General features: G+C 28.6%; 1 long non-coding RNA gene across 1 annotated transcript in view; it reads right to left on the bottom strand.

Moving 5' to 3' along the window:
* LOC129918759 (uncharacterized) overlaps positions 1-3,925 on the bottom strand; it is a 44,380-nt gene extending 40,455 nt beyond the window's left edge. Inside the window, exons 1-2 of the long non-coding RNA XR_008773001.1 lie at positions 3,831-3,925; positions 3,625-3,685 (exon numbers count right to left, since the gene is read on the bottom strand). This is a non-coding gene — a long non-coding RNA (uncharacterized LOC129918759). The remainder of the gene's footprint in view (positions 1-3,624; positions 3,686-3,830) is intronic.
* Positions 3,926-15,810: the final 11,885 nt, after the last annotated feature.

Here is a 15,810-nt window from a genome sequence, read left to right on the forward strand (position 1 = left end):
AATGATTATTTAGCATAATAAAAATGTGGGCAATTATGATAGCATACATTGTTTTTAATATATTTTGGATAAAAGTACTTAAAATGAGTCTCGAACCTTACATTTCAATTTTTATTGTTTTTCGTCCTATTTTATTTAACAGTTTAAACTTAGTTTTCTCAGAAGTTTGTGAAGAAACCTTATAAGTGTTGTTTATCAATAAAAAGGTCAGAATCTCTACTTTCTACTTTCCGTTATTTGTTTTTGAATGTACCTTAAATTGATTGTTTAAAAAAAATAACAATTAATGGGAAGTAATTTGGCCAACTTTAATTTTCAATTGTAGATTTCTCCTTTGCCGACGACTGCCGATGTCGAGTTATGAATGAATTTAGAATCTCATATAACTCAAGGAATAAAAATAAAATTTTGCGCATATTTGCGCCATTTTGATTAACGGTCAAAAATGTATAAAATAAAAATTTTCCAAAAATGTTTGAAAATCTTTTTTTTTTCTGTCATCTACAGGGTGTCTCAAAATTAATGATTCAAATGAAATATTCTGATAGACTTTTTAAAGGGCTCTTAAAATTTGGTAACTTGTCTATCCCAAATATTTACGGTTTTTGATTAAATGCACTTCTTGTGAAATTTCGAAAAATTCCTACTTTAAAACAGTATTTTGATAATTTATTCATTAATTTATTTTTGTTTTTTTTACAAATCTGTCCCTAAAACAATAATTGACAGTTAGGAACAATTGACAAATAAAAAAAAAATATTTCTCTACAAATTAGTTTAAACAAAAGCCTATGTCCTAACTTCAATTTCCGAATTTTTTATACTTTTTTTGAAAACTGTGATAACTAGGCAAGTTATAAAAATGATAAACCAGTTTCAAAATGTACAATTTATTTTTTAGGGTGTTGCTCTAAAAGAAAAGTAAGAAATTGAGTTTCATTAAAACTGCTAACTAATTTGTAGCGATATGGCGAACAAAATAAATAATGTTTTGATTAAATAATTGATTTTTATTTACCAATGTCTTATTGAACGTTTGTAAAAACAAAAATTACTTATGAACAGGGGAAGTAAAATACTGTTTCAAAGTAGGAATTTTTCGAAATTTCACAAGAAGTGCATTAATCGAAAATGGTAAGAATTTGAGATATGTATGTATTTTAAATTATTACTTTTGGGATCCCCTTTAAAGGGAATTCCCAATAAGTTTGACATTCTGAACGGATTTCAAGTCCCATTTTATGCCGCAAATCAAAATCTGCAGATTTGATTTTATTTCATCCCATTTTTTCAAACTTTTATTTTTTTACGCTGTTTTAATTCTTATCTCAAGCTTTTGTTTTATTTAAAAAGTCTTCTCTATAAAATATAAATTATTTTCATATTCCATTTCGTTTTAATACATTTTCCTCTTTAACCCTTTTTTGTTGTTTAAGTTTTATAAAATACACAATAATTTTGATTTTATTACGAAAGTGGTTAATTTAGTCTCTACGTTTTTGGATACTTATCCCTTTCACATTTTTTCTTTCTTTTCTTACTTATAAAATAAATTCTACCTACAATGAATTTTATATTACCTATCTTTCATTCGTATGCTTTTTTTGAATTTATAATCTTTTAATTTTTGCTTTCTTATCAATATATTATATATAGGATAACTTCACTTATATTTAACACAAATAACAACGACTTAAAATATAATTTTGTATATGAATTAAGCCAAATTTTAAACAAAATAGCTAAAGCCGAAAGAAGAAAAATTCAAGATAGAAAGTCTTGAATCGACTTGAAGAAATGAAAACAAAAATTTATAGTTTAAGCCTAGTACGCAGCTGAAGCGAAACGAAATTTTCCATATACATAAAAATAGTAAAACGAAATCTTGAACGAAATTTAATTTTTGTGTTTTTGTTTTTAAACATTATTTTTTGATATTTTTTCTTGAATTATTTTATTTTTGTATGTACATTGTAATTTTATTATTTGTGTTTTATTATTATTATTATTTTGACTATGGCACAATGCTCGATGGTATTATTTTGTTAACATGTTCGCTGTTGACTTTGGAGACTTAAATTTTTGTTTTACTTCTTTTAGCCTACACCGAAAAAAAAAACAATATCAATTTAACATTTTTTAAATATCAGCCAAAAATGCTCTATAAAATGTGTTTTATGATATTTAAAATGTTAAAACAACATTTTTATTATCAGGATGATATTTAAATGTCACATTTTGGAAATTTTTTTTGATATTTTATTATCATTTTTTCATATCAATTTCTCATTCCAAATTATTGAAAAATATTAAATAAAAAAATCTTAATGTGTACTAATTTAAAGGCGCTTTGTGTTTTTTCGAAGTAAAATGTATGATTTATTGAGAAAATTTGATCGGCACTAAAATTTTACTTCACAAAGTTTGGGAGAAAATAACAAAACAATTATATCACCTATAATAGAAAAAATAATAGCACCATTATTTTGTAAAGAATATATCCTTTCAGTAATGTTTTGAAAAAAGAAAGAAAATTCTTAAAATAATAAAAATAATAAAAATGAAAAAGAAAGAAATAGGTTTCATTATAATAAATTAAAACGTAAAATCTAGTCAAAAATTTTTTTTTCGGTGTAGTACGCAGCGAAACGAAATTTTTTTTGACTCTTATCAAAGTCAAAATTATTAAAATACAAATAAAAATACATACAAAAAACATTTAAATCAAACAATTTATTAAAATATAAATTTTTTTTGTTTATTTCCGACGTAAATAATAAAAAAAAAACGCATTTGAAATCCCATTTTCCTAGTTTTTACATTTAAAGCTAAGAAAAAAATATAATTATTTTGTTTTTCATTTTTTGGATACCAAATTCATAAAATCCGCTGTTTTGAAATGACTGCAAAATGACATTCTGATAAGTCAAATACGCACTGGACATGAATTTGGCCTGAAATTACTGTTAGTCAAATAAATCAGTAAAGATCATGCAAAGTTTTCAATCACTTGCAACAGCATTCTTACGATTACATCCCGAAATCAAAATAAACTGAATAATATCGAGGAAAAGAGGCAATCCTTCTGTAGAAATTCTTTTTTCCCGGGAGCCGAGGATAATGATATTGCGTTCGTTAAGGATGCAATTTATGATACATGCAGCAGCAATATTTATTGTTATTTACAACTGGCTATCAAATTTTTGATGTAGAGTTTGTTTGACCTGAGCTATAATCTTTATTGAAGCTGCAAATAAAGGAATAAAGCAAATAATGTCGAAAATGTATCGATGAAATTGAAGGAAAATAAAATGTACCACAATGTTGTCTTTTGTAAAAAATGACTGGCCAAAAAATTAACAACTTAAAAATAAAATAAGGAAAAAAATATGAACCATTACCGTTTTTGTTTTTAAACCAAAACTTTTTTTTAGGTGTGATGCTAATAGTTGAAAGCTCTTTCTTAAAAATTCTGAGAAAATAAAAGGTGCAAATCCAAAATTTTATTTAGTTAAAAAAAGACTAAAACAATGCTCCATAAATGTTTTGAAAATAAAGTCAACTATACTTATAAGTTTTTTTTTGTTTTGTTTTAATAGTTCAGGATTTTTAAGTCACACAAACCTGTTATGTCAAAATTCAGCTCGTTACTTAGTTTTTCCGTCTTAAAAGAACTTAGTTTTTCCTGAAAAAAATTACTTTTGTTGCTCTACATCACAGTACACATGATAAGGTATTATCTTCCGAACTGACATTGGTCGCCAAATTGTCAAAACATGACAATTTGGCGACCAATGTCAGCTACCGTAATTCTTAATTGTTTAAATTACCGATGAAAAACGCACAAAAAACGAAAAACCACAAACACAACTAATTTTTTAACAATTATTTACCATTTTCCGAGACTAAACACGAAGAAAATTTGTTATTTTTCAAATTATAATTTTTTTTAAATGACATTTTATAAATTAAAACAAAAACAAATTTCCAGTTTACTGTGATTGAAACATAAAAATTAAAGGCCGGCCTGTCAGATTGGTGCTAAACTAATTTTTTTGACAAACAAATTTTGAAATTTTTCAGAATATATTACCTTATTATGTGTACTGTGGCTCTTCATGACATTTGAAAATTTAAAACATGGCATTTTTTTTAAATCAATTGTCGGTAAGTTAAAAAACATATCTCAAATTGCTATTTAAATTTAACAAGGTAAATCAGAATCCATTACATTGAACGACAAATTTCTTAACTTTTTCTCTGACAAGTTCACCCCAGGGTCATTTTCTAAAGGTCAACTCTGTAATTCCTTACTCAGACGCATAAATCAGTTAAACACAAAAACAAAAACCCAAAAAACACAACAAGAAACAAAGCAAGACAGCTGACTTAAAAGTCCTAAATTGAAAGTTGTCAAAAAAAAAAAAAAAAATACACAATTCACCCTTTCAAGTTCAAGCAAACCAAAGTGTAAGAAAAATCCCTCAGAGAGAAAGGGTAAAAATATAGAGGTATGAAGTTGTATGCTAGAGGTTAAGGCAAAAATATTGACAGTCTTAAAAAATTCTTTGTTTTGTAAAATGTATTTTAAAGGAATCCGTACCCTTCTTCTTCTTCTTCTAAAAACCCATGTCAAATTTTAATTAACTCAATCCAAGAATCTTGTTTGATTTGGTAGACTTTGTCTTTTACAAGCCTTTGTATATCCGCTAATTAAGATTTACACTATATACTATACACTGACTGTCACTCTCGCTTCAGAAACAATAAAAAAATAAAATATAAGAGATCCCAACACACAAAAACAAAAAAGTCCCCGAAAAATAACAGCATCAAATGATTCACGTCAGCAACAATGGATTAATTACTTCAATTAAGAAAATTAGCCACTTTGAACAAAGGCGCAAGCCAATGGAATCCTAACAAACACAAAAGACGCAACCCAAAAGGAACACAACAGTTCTGAATTATGGAGTAAGAGCGAAGAAAGGCAAAGTGGAGGGATGGATAGGACATGGAACAAAAAATTAAGGAATGGCAAAGATGTAGAAGAGCAATATTTCACAAAAATCTCAATTCCATTGATATGAAAAAAGGACAGCACCAAACTTGTCAGATGAAAGACTGCATGAGCCACAACCATTCATTAGGGAGCGAAGTGAAGGCTAAAGAACGAATGGAAGGCAGTAGGCAGACTTTCGGCTCTTGACTAATTGCGTTTAATGAAGATATTGTTGCGCAGAATAAAACAAAAAAAAAAACAACAACAGAAGTAAAAAGGATGCCCTGATGCTGGTGGTGCCTATGCGGTGGATCGTTGGCATAAGCTTGTTTCAGATTTGGACGCACAAAGGAGCAATGTTTTTTTTTGTTTCATGTTTGACGAAAAAGGCCGTTTTTGCAGCACGAGCGCCACCACCATCAAACTATACCACCGCTCGCCACCGAGATAAGTCAACGTCGGGCGACAGCGAAGGCTATATACAGTGGGGGTGTGCCACATCGAAATGGAAAATATGTTCAAATAAAAAAAAGTTGAAACACTTTCATAAAATTCAATTAACGGACCACTTAACACGAATTGTTTGCGGTGGCAATTAATGACGCTGCTGCTGCCGCCGCCACTGCCGAGCCGGTTGCTTATATTCCATAGTCGTCGCATCCCACAAACAATATATAAATTTTGCATTTAAGAAAAAAAAGGAAAAAAAAAATTGATATAGCTACAATTTTTATAGTTTTGTGAGTTCATCCAATTGGAAACTGCGACTACACCAATTGGCAACAGCCACACTGGACTATTTAAAGTCTCACAAGGAATATACGTGAAATCAGTCAAAAGCTCACAAGAAGTTGCTGACTGCAGCACTATAAAGCAAATACAATGATGCAAATTTGGGTCGAGGACTTATTAATTAAATGTGAAAGCTGATTTTAAAAAAATATTAAAGAAAAAAAAAAATTATTCACTTCAAACTAAGGCACCAACTTGGTCTCACAAAACGGGTTTGCCAAATATTATTCCGCATCATGTTGAAGTTTGTGAATTTAAAGGATTAGGTTTGTTTGAATATGATATTATGCAATGCATCTATTTGGTGATGCCAGATAAAGGATTTGTTTTTCTTTACACTTAGGAAAAATAAAGTTAAAAATGCCGATGGCTTAACCATCATTTAAAAAAAACTCGAAAAAAAATTGAGAATTCTGTATAAACAGAAAATAAGATGCCAAAAATAATATCGGTTCATCAAAAAAGTAACTTCTGCATTGAACTCAAAAGACTGTTAGGTACATAAGTTATAATAAAGCAAACAAAAAAAGATGAAAATTTTCTTAGAAATAAAGAAAATAAAAAGTACGTATACACCCAAGTGTACCATTTTAAGAGAATTTTTAATTTTAATTTAAGACACTTAAAAATGAATATATTATGTATTTTTATGCTTTGATTCTTAGTCGATAAAAAAGCTACCTTTTGCGTTTCAAATGCGGCTCAGCATCAAACTGATAAGATCGTCTTTCTCGAAGAGAGGTATAGAGGTATCCTGAACTTTAATTTTTGCTTGCTTTATTAACTTTGAATAAGTAATTGTTTTTTTTTTTTCAAAAAGCTTATTATGTTTAGCAAAACTAAAAGGCTTTCATTGCAGATTTAACTTTAGGGAATTTTGAATTTGCTGTAAATGGGAAAAATACCTGCTACTTTGATACCTATAATAAATATTCAAATGGATTAATTTTTCTAATATCTTTTCTTAACTAAGGTAAACTAGGCATTTTAAAAATGTTACCTTAATAAAACGAGTTTTTAAGTTTCGTTCTTGATGCTGAATCAATTGATACCAAAATCAAGTCAATACGATTACTTCAAGAAAAGTTATTGCCGATTAAAAGTAATGGTGTTTGTTTTTTTGACTTCAACAATTAAATTATAACTAAAACTGATGAAATTCCGAATGAATGCTTAAGATGAAGCAGGGTCAAAGAATTTTTTTTGGTTAAAGGGTGTTTTTATGAAGGGCTGTGTAAGAAAGGTTTCATAAAATGGTGACATGAATTTTTTTTTTTTTTATAAATTTGGTGAAAAAGTTCAATTTTTAAAGTTCAAGTGACCTCAACTCTAAAGCCTTGAATTTTATTTAATTGCTCGACTTAAAATGAAAATAATTTTTATTATTTCTATTATTTTTTCTTCGTTATTTGGTGAAAAAAGTTCGTTTGCCATAAAAACTTATACACTACAACATTATCTTGATGGAAGAGGGTGTTTTTTTTTAAAGAAAATATTCAGAACTAGTACCATAAAAATTCAGAAAAAAATGATAAAAAGCCAAGTTTCCTAAAAGTCTAAGCTGTCTCTAGAAATATTTTGAGTGGTACCTATCGTTATGAACTTTTTGAGCTGTCCGCAAGTAAAGCTTTCATTGCAGTTTTTTACTTAATAATTTTATTAAAAAAGCTTAAATTTAGATGGTCTTCTAATAAAGAAGTCCCTTAAACCAAGATTGTAATAAATAATTTTTTTTTTTTATTTTTTTAATGCATTTTCTTTTCATATAAAATTAAACTATTTGAATTAAAAAAAATTTATTGGAAATAATAATAATAATATGGACATATTTTTCAATGCAGAAAATTTTTTACTTGCATTAACATTTTTTTAATGCAAATATTTTTCAGTTGCAATAATTTTTACTTGCGATATAGGTACTTTATATGTATCAAGTTATGCATTCGTACAAAAAAAAAATTGAGATAGCTAGCATTTTCCATGACATTACGATGATAGAGAATGCCAAAAAAGTGGGTCCCAGAAGTCCGTCTGTCTGTCTGTCTCTCTGTCAGTCTGTCTGTCTGTAAACGAAGCTACAGCCTAAACGGATGAACCGATTGATGTCAAACTTGGTATGTAGCATTATTATTTACTCTCCAGAGGGGTTTTTGGAATTAATTTTTTTTGGACCAAAAATAACGGTAGGTACTTGTCATATACCGATTTTAGTTAAATTGAAATTTCTCAAAAACGGCTCCAACGATTTTGTTTAAAAATGTCAAAGGTAAGTTTTAAGACAAGGTCTATCTTCTAATAAAAAAAAATTTTTTTTGATAATCATTTATTAACGGAACCTGCCGTATAACCGTTTTTTTTTTTTCAAATCCAATTATCACCGAAAGTGCTTCTTCGATTTTAACGAAACTTTTTATGAAGAAGCATTTATATAATTTTAATATAAGCCAAAACCAAAATTTAAAAAAAAAAAATAATTTTTGGATTTAAAAAAAAAATTTGAAAATTTTTTTTTGAAAAATTGATTTTTTTTTTAAATTTGGTTTTAGATGTTGACTACTGATTTCTACAAAATGGCATACCAATACTATTTAAAAACTTTTTTTCCAAAAAATTATTAATACAAAATTAGTTTTTTTTAAAAACAGCTCCAACGATTTTGAAATTTTTTTTTTCTAAAAATGCACGTTAATATATCAATCAAAACTGCAAACTTGTTTTGGAGGGCAAATTGATTTCAGATTTTATTTTATTTTCTTGTAGGTACCTACATTTTCCAAATTTCTATATAAAAAGTCTTAAAAATTTAAGCAACATGAACTCTTAGAGCAAGTTCGTGCTGTTTCTATTTACCCCTTTGATTTCTTTCTATTTTTTTGTGTGTCCTCTATTTTTTTTTCAATCAGTAGAAACCAACAAAACTCCTAAAACCCAAAAATAGAGGATTTTTTTTTACATATCAATAAATAGAAAAAAGTACGTATACGCCTAAGTGTACCACAGTTTTATTGTAATAAGATGGTGTGAGGTGCATCAATTAATCCAGATTAGAACAACCCGAAATAAAAGAAGTAAGATCTTAACAAAACCATAATGGTTTAAAAAATCGACAAAAGTTCTTCTATATTTGAATCTGGGCGAAAAAAAAAACACTGAAGATTAAATTTTTGCTTCTTTTAAATGGTAAATTTTAAATCAATGGAAGCTACGACTCGGAGTTAATATGTTATCTTTTGTTTAACTTATATCACGTTTGAGCAATAGGTATTTTATTACCTTGTGGTGCAGGACGTAAAATAATTTGATGAAAAGGTTTAGTTTCTCTTGGTCATTCATTGTCCATTCGTTAGTTTTCGCAATTTTAAACGTTCCTAGTTTTTACAAAGCTTTACTTTTCCTATAATTAACAAATTCACGTTATCTTAAATCAAATAACTTATTTTTTAAACAAATTCAAAAAGTGATTTATTTCCAAAATTTATTCTTTCAAATGCGATACTTGTACCATAACATTCGAGTTAATTTAAATTAAAAAAAAAAAAAAATAAATTCTACAATTATTCAAGTCAAAAGAAGCATTTAAAACCGGCTCCCTTCAATTGAACAAAGCAGAACATAATATTCTTGCTGCTAAAGGAGCAGACATTATTTAATTAGGTGAATTACAAATTTATGAAATGCGGAAATGTACATCTACATCTACCTACATACAATGAAAATGAAAATGAATTCAGAATTTACCTGCAAAAAAGGATATTGCACAAGAAGAAAAATAATACAAGCATAAATTTCTGTATATGACATCAAGTGCGCAATATTATATAAGAAATATAAAAAAAAGTACTCTACTAATTCTCAATCGTCCTTATTTCTACCTATATTCCCTATATAAATATATTGTTTATTTTCATTCCATCGAATAAAAGCAATTTAATGACCATCTTCTGCATGTGTTTTTTTTCCTTCTTATTTATCACACTCACTCACTCACTTGACTGTGATATGTATTACCTTTTCCGATGAGTCAGATTCAATTGTTTTATCTGTCAGTTTAGAGATCAAATTTAGGAACACCATCTAGAACTTCGACTTCATAGAAAATATATATTTTTTTTTCTGTTTTATTACAAGAAAAGTGCTTACAATTTTTTTTTTGTTGTTGTTGTATAGTCGACACTCAAAGGAATCATAAACAAGACACAACAGCAACAACGACGACTTCAACGATGAACAAACAAAACGAAAGTAAAAAAAAAAAAATGAAATAAAAAGGACGAATGCTCCCTTAAGGTAAATTATTACCGATAAAATAGGTTTCGCATTGAATTGAATTTAATAGCATCTGGAAGAATAAAATGATAAAATGAACGATGAACGTATGAAAATCATATCTGCAATAAAATAAAATCCATAATATAACACCCCACCATAGTCTCCTTATATATAGTCCTCGATGGTCCCTGTTGTTTCTTCGTCCTAAGTGAATTCGTTTCTTTTTTACTTTTTTTTTTTTTGGGGAAAAAAAGGAACATTTTTATTTACAATTTCCTTCCCTCAGTTATAAACATTTCTCACAAAAAAAAAGAAAGTAAAAAAGAAACGTAAAGTGGATGCAAAGTAGATACTTTGCTTTTACCTATTTCCATATAAGATTTATATGAAAGATATCCTTCGACTATACGACACGGGGTTAAGTGTGAATAAAACGTTAAGACCTCATCCTTTTCCTTTCCTCACTCACTCGCTCGCTTCCTGTGTCAAAATGAAATAAATTCAACTAGCAAAAGTTTCCTTATCATTCAAGATGGTGTATCTCACTGAGAGTACCTACGTTACGTACCTTTTTTTTCTTTCTGTTCAGACAATAATTATGAAGGATTTCAGCGGTATCACTGGTGTACCTGGTGTTGCTTGCGTTTTATCCTGGAATTGGTTTATAGATGTAGTTACCTTCATATATGTATGTATGTTTCATTCATCGTTCTTTTTGGTTGATTAAGTGCTAGGGAAAGACGGATAGCAGTGAGTAACTCTAGCGTTCTTCTATGACAAGAAAATTACTGACATTTGTTTTGGCTCGTTATGATAATGCTGGCTGCTCCCCAAAAAGACTGGGGAATGAGATTGCTAGAACAGTTGGTACGGTGGTAATGGTGGTAATGGTATACTGATGGTTAACGGAGGTATATAGTGGTGTTGGTTTGGAACGCGTTTGCATAGATATTTCGTTAGGATATTTTGTGCAATTGGGTACTACAGGTGTTATAAATTGCGTTTACTCTCTCTTGCTCGGCGAACGTCTTATCATGAGGTGTCTCCTCCGGTTTCGTGAGGTAATAAAAAAAAAGAAAGAGGAAACAGTATCTATCTGGGGGTTTATAGGGTTGCACAAGGTTTACGATTGTTAATTTATCTCTCACAACGAAATATGAAAGTTGATTCAGCTAAAAGAACATTCAAACTTATTTAAGGGGTTATAAAGAGCGTTAGGTATCGCATATAATAAATAATAATCCTTATATATTCATAATGAACAAGAGCAATAAATTGTTTTATTGATGCAACGCCAGAAAATTATTTTGGTTATGATTTTCTACCATTACCAGAAATTATATTTGTATTTCATGATTTTCTTTTGTGTATTGTGATCTCGCGCGCAATGAACTTAAGGATGTTTTGAGGATTCCAAAAGGAGCATTAAACAATCATCATTGTGCAGGCTGATAGAAGGATGCGAAAATTATGCCTTTTTACGGTTGGCATGGTAGGCACTTGGGGCAAAAAGTTGTTGTTTTTTTTATATTATTTCATTTGCATGGGTCGTTTGTAAATTTATTAAATTATAATGTTTATTGTGACTCTGGAAGACCTTGGTTTAAAGGCTCATATTTATTTATTAGTTTATTTTATATTATGGTTTAAAATAATCATCATTAAAAGGAGCATGCTTTTGGGACATTTAAGTTGTTCTAATCTCGTGTTGCATTATTGAAAATCTTAGCTTCAAATTGAGACATACAGTTTAAGAAGAGGATAGCTTTATTTTATGGAACGTTGAGAAAAAATAAAAAAGACAGTCAAACTAGAAATTAGTAGGTATAAATTATGTCCATAAAAAGGAGAGCAAGGGTCCTTTCATAATCGATATCATAATAGCACACAATAAAGAACAATAAACCTGGCAGTTTTTTTTTTCTTAACTAACTATTTTTTTCTATGAAGGTTTTTGAAATTTTTTTTAAAGTTTTATGATGGAATTATAAAAGAATTGCATATTTCCCTCTAGATTTTTTTCAGGAGTACATTTTCTTCAGCAGTTCGAACTGGGCGGTATACAGTTTGACGTTATTACATCAAATGTCCTTAAAGTCCATTCAGGTAAAACAGTAGGTACATATTTATTAAATTTTTTCAAAACGTGAGAAATATTAATTTATACTTTCGGTTTCTATTATTTAATTTTATTATACATTAAGTTATTTATACCTACATTAGCCGTGTTTTTTCGGTAAAAAAGTGCTTAGCTCAGTAGAATTTTGCACGGGAAAGAACAAAAAATTATTTCCAAGGATAATCAAACGTTTTTTATTTGTTGGTTTACAGAGACAAACATTTTTTTTTAACTTATACATTTTTGGCCCTTCAACAATAAATGCTGATTAATAAAATAAATAAAAGTAATCGTTCGTTGTTGTTTGCAAAATACACACAATGTTTACGGCAGTAAAATACTGAGTACCACTAATATACAAAACACGGCTATTAAAATACTCAAAGTGTTTAATTACGTAAAATTTGAAGAATAAAAAAATCACTTCTTATAACAAATTTTTAAAAATTTTTAATTTTAAAACCTGTTGATGTTGATCAAAACAACTTTATTAAAAAAAAAGTGTTTTTCTTATTTAAAAAATAGCAGGTATATCACAATACTGTAATTTTTTTCTTTCTGGCAACCCTAAAAAAACGCAGTATTGTTGTAGTACGGTCAAACAAAGTAATTTTTAGATAAAATATCTAAAAAAAAAAAAAAAATGGAACCTAATCCAAATGAAAAAAAAAAACTTTTTTCAGACCAAAAAAGTATGATTTTTTATGCACATAAATGTGTGGAAATATCTGTTGTCTCTTAAATGCGATCAAGTCTACCTGGGTCTACAAATTAATTTTTGAAAAAAACAATGTTTTCTATTTTTTACATGAAGCAGCTAAGATACAAATTTGGGAAAACCACCTAGGTATATTACTATAAATGAATCCACATCAACACTGCAGAGTTTTGTTTTAATCCTTCAACCAGCAAATTATTTTTTTTAAGCACGTATGTATTTTTACATGCGATTAGGTACTAAAGGGCAAGTGTAGGATTCGTAAAAAAATTGAACTCGAGATAACAATTTTAAATGACATTACGATGATGGAGAATGCCAAAAAAGTGGGTCCGGCAATTCTGTCTGTATGTCCGTCTGTCTGTCTGTCTGTCTGTCTGTGTGTACCTCGAGCTACCGCCTTAACTAATTTAACGATTTTCTTCAAACTTGGTACTTAACAGTTTTGAATGATTCCCTAGAGGACAAATTGAATTTTTTTTTAGGACCAAAACAAACAGTACCTGTCATATAACGGAAATAGAAAAGTTAATTTTTTTCAAAAACGGCTATAACGATCTTGATCAAAATTGTTGTGTGTAGTGAAGAATATAAAAGCTTTCTTTAAAAAAAAAAATATTTTTTGTACAGTTATTAACGGTGCCTGCCATAGAACGGTTTTTTTTTATATATGAATCTCTCGTAAACGATAAAACAGATTTCGACCAAACTTTTTGTACAAAAACTTTTAAACAATCATTATTTAAAAAAAAATTTAAATTTTTCAAAAAACGCATTTTTGGATTTTTAAAAAATATTTCAAAATTTTTTTTTGTTGAAAAATCAATTTTGAAACTCCGTTTTTATGTGTAAATTAATTATTGCTTCAACTTCAACTACTCCAACTTTTTTTTTGAAAAATGTAAGAAAATTTGTATATATAAAAATTTATTTTTTTGAAAACGGCTCTAACGATTTTCGAACATTTTTTTCCAAAAATTCTTTTTTATACAAGAAATAAAATGGCATACTTAGTTTTTTGTGAAAGATTATTTAAAACGGTATTTAATTATGTATTTATAAAAACAGATTTTATTTTTTTTGTACCATTTATGAAATTCCATGAAAATATCAAATTTTAAATTTTCCCTTATTTTGTTCCATGAAAACCTTTAACATTAGAGTAACTTTTACCATAAGAGCAAGTTCGTGCGACCCCAGTCGTGCAATTTATTTTATTTGAAAAGAAAAAACTAAATTTTAAGAATTATACTGTTTTGATCTTGCTCATAATCTTTTTCAGCTTTATTGGAAATAGCATTTAGTTGTGTTTGCCAAAAGAAGTTATTAAGAAAATATATTGTTACGAGAGCCTAATTCCTTCAAGGTTTAGATGCCTATTTTATGTTATTCCAGATGTTGCTAATGGCCAAAAACCCTCTGGAGTGACTTAAATCAAATTAAAGTAATTCATAATATTGATCTTGCATATATTTACGAAATATTACATAAAATGTTTGTATAATTAAATGATCCGAATTGAAAGCATCAAATTGATTGATTTCATAACAAAAACAAAGCCTTGCCAAAAAAAAATTTAAAATTCACTTTGAGAGCATACAGAGAGACGGATTTACATATCAAAATATTTCACCTACACTCTCCATCCAATCTGTATGCAAACATTAAGGTACATACATTATGTATAGATATACCTATACAACACGTCATCCATATGTCACGTGTCATCGTGAGTGGAGTGTTGTATATTAATATTCAAATTTTAACTTTCACATATTCTATACCTCTACAATCTATATCCACATCCTGTTTTGTGTCCTCATTTGTGTCTTATATTTCAATCGAATGTAATTTGAAATGCTCACAAATAAATTACATTAAGCTACAAAATCTATTGAACTTGTGTAGATGGTAAAATATTAATATACAACACATATCTACATCATGTTTCATGTAGGTATATGCGATTTGCCTAGAAAAAGCTATACCTACAAACTCTCTCTTGTAACTACATTTTCGAAGCCTTAAGATTCAACGCCCAATCTGACTTCATCTCCGGCTTTGGATTTCGGTCGGATTTGTCGAGTTATGGACGAACATAAAATATAGACAACTTGTATCCTCTTACACTCTCGATTCAGGAAAAGACGAAGAAAAAGAATCCTGGTACTGGTTGGTACTCACTCGTATATACAAGTTTTCTTTTTTGTTTAATAATTTGAATTTCCGCCTAGGAAGTCTTGCTTTCCCCCGAAAGCACATTCATGAATTGATTTCATCTTTTTGTTCAGCAGGCAAAGGCATCATAGAGACACATCATGCAGGCTCAAGGACATACGATATGATACAGAATCAAAGTAAAGTACCCAGGTTTTTTATGTCATGTTCATATACACAATAGAAAATGTGTGTGTGTTTTTTTTGTGCGTTCATGGTGTTGCTGTTGTGGGAGAGTGTTCCTTTTGCAACTTTTCTGCATAACAATCATTCTTTGATTTTGGCATATTTTTGGTTGTTAAGGGTTTAGGTTTTAGCTTCAGGTTTAGAATGCTATAATTTGTTGGTCCTTAAAATAGTAGGAGTAGAACTTGAAGAAGTTTTGAAAATAAGTTGGCTTGATAACTGTGGGAAATTGGTTTCGGTCTTTTGTGAGTTACTCCAGCGGAAATATAGTTGGGAGTCTTTGAATTTTTGGTTTTCAAATAGTCTTTTAACATTTTTTGACTCAAATTAACAATTTTGATCGTGGCTATTGAAATTTTTTCGTACTGCAGAAGAATAAGTCCTAAAGAAGATAACAGGAAAATGTTAGTAATACAGAACAAAATGCACGAAAAAAATAAGGAAAATTATAATTTGATTTTTTTTAAGCTTTTTTAATAGTCAATAATCATTTTTATCAAAAGACAA

This window comes from Episyrphus balteatus, chromosome 4, assembly GCF_945859705.1.
Source record: "Episyrphus balteatus chromosome 4, idEpiBalt1.1, whole genome shotgun sequence".
In the NCBI taxonomy this organism is placed as follows: domain Eukaryota; kingdom Metazoa; phylum Arthropoda; class Insecta; order Diptera; family Syrphidae; genus Episyrphus; species Episyrphus balteatus.